The following is a 3,565-nucleotide window of genomic DNA, read 5'->3' as shown; positions in this document are numbered from 1 at the left end:
GTTCTTTTAATAATGGTAATAATAATAATAATAATAATAATAATAACTATAATATATATAATATTTTTACTAATAATGATAATAATAATAATAATAATAACAATAATAATAATAATAACAACAATAATAATAATAATAACTATAATATCTATAAAAATAATATTTTTTACTAATAATGATAATAATAATAAATAATAATAATAATAATAATAATAATAATAATAATAATAATAATAATAATAATAATAATAATAATAATAATAATAATAACAAAAATAATAAAACTACCTTTAAAAGTCTTTCCAAAAATGAATGCCCCAGACCAGGCTCGAACCCACGACCTCTCATTCAAGCCAACACACCCTTAACCATTACTCTACCTCTTATTTTCTGTTTTAAATTCCTAACTCGAATCTATTTAACCAAATATTTGCCTGTGTCCATTTAAAAATCCATTTAACTCATATACGGCCCAACAAGATGACCACGACCCAAAGCAAAATTTGTAATACGGTGGCCCAATAGAAATCAATTTGAATCATGACCCAAAAGGAGAAATAAGGCACGGCTCAAAGGAATTCCAAATAAAAATATAACAGCTCAAAAGTTTTATCAAGTGGGGTTTTATATAATGAGATTGTACGTCAAAAAATAAATAAATAAATAAAAAGAAACACGCAAAGTCAGTTGATTTCATCAATCATTAACATTCTTTCATTAACCCCACACTGCGATATTGGAGTTTAATATCGCGTTTGTTCCCACGAAGACAGATTTATATTAGCTGTAGCAATGGAGGTTTCAAAGTGGTATGATGAAGGTAATTTTACTCGACAACAGGAAGAACACAAGGTGATGTTCTGGGACTGTTTACAGCGAAAAGAAAACAAGAGAAAGGTACCCGTTCAAGTATGTATGTATATCTGTAAATATTTATATATTAATTAGTGGTTTGTAGTGGAGATCATTGGTGCTTGCAGGTTTTCAATGGTGGTTTGGGTTTGACAAAAAAAATTTGTACGTATAACTTGAACTATAAAAGATGGTTGCTTGGGTTGAATCAACCCGTAACTGAAATAGTAACAGTGAACTGTTGCAGGTTTGCGTTTGAAGTCAAGCAATAAAAAATATGTATATGTAGCAGTTAGTGGTGATGATATGGTGGTGGTCTCTCTTGAGTAATTGTAGCAGCTAATCACGATGGGGCTGTAGTTGTGTCGATGGTGAGTGTTTGTATGGTGGTGGTTCGAATGGATTATAGAAACAGTAAACGTAGAATCAATCTTGGGGTGTTTTATTTAATGAGGGTGGTGAAGATGGTGGTTTCTGGTTCTTAATGGTTGTAAGTTAGACACGAGTAACAGTAAACCGAATCAGAAACAAGTGCAGTAGCATTCTTCATTCATGGTGTTTGAAACAAACAAAAACAAATATGATATCATAACAGTAACAGTAAGAATAAGAATATAGCAGCATGATTTCGAGCAATAAGTTTAAATGGTGTTCGGTTTGGGTTCCAATCGAACTTGAAACAAAAGAAGTAGTAGTTAACATGGGTTTGTTGATGGCGTTTTACAAAGAGAGATGGAGAGAGAGAGAGAGAGAGGAAAAGAGAGATGAAGAGGAAGGTGGAAGGTTGAAGGTGATTGTTGATCAAGAATGGTGGTGTTAGTATGATGGTTGTGGTGATTGCTTTGTCGACAGAAATAGAAGTGAGTTTTGGTGATCGATGGAACTAGAACCCAAAGAAAACGATTTATAGCAAGCAGATGATGATGGTGTTGGGTTAATGATTTCATGAAAGTGATTGAAGTGGTAAAGTGGTGGTTACGAAAAAGGAAACAAGAGCGAAAGAGGTTCAAGGTAGTGTACCTGATGAAAGGTAGTGACGATGGTTAGGGTGGTGTGATAGCCGATGGTTATAGATGTATAGGCGGTGATCAAATGAAATTAATGGAAATAGGTGATTCAAGCATAGTGGTGATTGAATTGAGTTTGGGTGTGATTCTCTGTTATGCAAAAAGAGATGGGCAAGTGGGATCTAAATAAAGAAAAAAGAAAACAAAAGAAAACAAGTGGTGATGGGGTAGATCAAAACATAAATTCAGTAAGATGCATATGTGGATATATATACTCCGTATGATATAATATGTGAGGGAAGAAAACAAGAATATTAAATCATTTAATAATAATAAATATCATTCAAGAACTAAAAACGTGCATCTACAGCATAGCCATCAAAACATTTGTAATATTGTGCCGACAGTTTTCACGGACTGTGTATCGTGCGCTATTTGAAATCAGTGGCTGATAAAAGTCTTCGAAAAAATCCCAAATTTTTAGATTAACTATATTTATTTATTTTGGTCATTATGATATAAAATTCGATCCTTAATTTGTTAAATAAAAAATACATCAACTGTCCCTCTCATTTCTGGGTAAAATATAAAAAAGTGTTAAGACTTAACAAATAGTTCCTAAATACATTTTTAGTAAGCCTAAAATTTATAGAACTCATTTCTGGATCACCGTTTATTTTAAAATCATATAAGTTAGAATTTAACTTGCTTAATATCAATCGGAACAATAATTGAGTATTACAATCATTTAGTATTTATTTTTAATATACTTTATTTATATATAGAGATATTTTTAAATAATAATTATTAATATATCATATCTCATAACAAAAACATTTAATGTTTCAAATTATATTTCCAATTATTATTTATATATACACACATATCTATTTACAAATAGTTGTTCGTGAATCGTCGAGAGCAGTCGAAGGTCAATTGAATATATGAAACAGTTCAAAATTTTTGAGACTCAACATAACAGACTTTGCTTATCGTGTCGGAAATATATAAAGATTAAGTTTAAATTTGGTCGGAAATTTCCGGGTCGTCACAGCAAGCGGTAAAATGGACGTGCGGGTATCTTATTTGGAAAAATCGGAACCAAAAAATATTTTCCAATAAAAGTTGGAATCCTTCGGTGGCTGTAAATGAGATTCAAGTACTTTCATTTGATTGGATTGCGAAGCGGTGCAAACAGAGAAATTTCGATTGGCACAATTGGTTATTTAATCCTCAATCTTTGTTCATGTAATTAGAGTCGCGATGAATAGGTTGCGATGCATATCGTATCATTTAGATTCGAGTTTAGGGCTGATCCCCTAATAATCTCTTTGTACATATTTTGTGAGTAAATAAAAGTAATTTGCCTTTCAAAAAAAAAAATTCCTTTTTTTAATTTAAAAGATCATTAATATTATATATTTTCTTATATTCATTTTAAAATACATATATATCATATAATATAATATATAATTAAATATATATATGATTTGTCATATATCTCTTAAAAAATTGACGTATTAATGAAAATATGTATTAAATTATATCCTCTTTAATTTATCTAACAACTTTATACTCATAATCTCAATCATTGAGAATTATATTATACCTATATCTAAAAGACATAGATGAAATGAATAGTAACCAGGGGTAATTCCGAATTTACACTTTTTTTTAATCAGACAAAAAACCGTACCTTCTGGAAC

The sequence above is a fragment of the Rutidosis leptorrhynchoides genome, chromosome 2 (genome assembly GCF_046630445.1).
Source record: "Rutidosis leptorrhynchoides isolate AG116_Rl617_1_P2 chromosome 2, CSIRO_AGI_Rlap_v1, whole genome shotgun sequence".
Classification (NCBI taxonomy): Eukaryota; Viridiplantae; Streptophyta; class Magnoliopsida; order Asterales; family Asteraceae; genus Rutidosis; species Rutidosis leptorrhynchoides.
Note: the sequence above shows the minus strand (reverse complement) of the source record.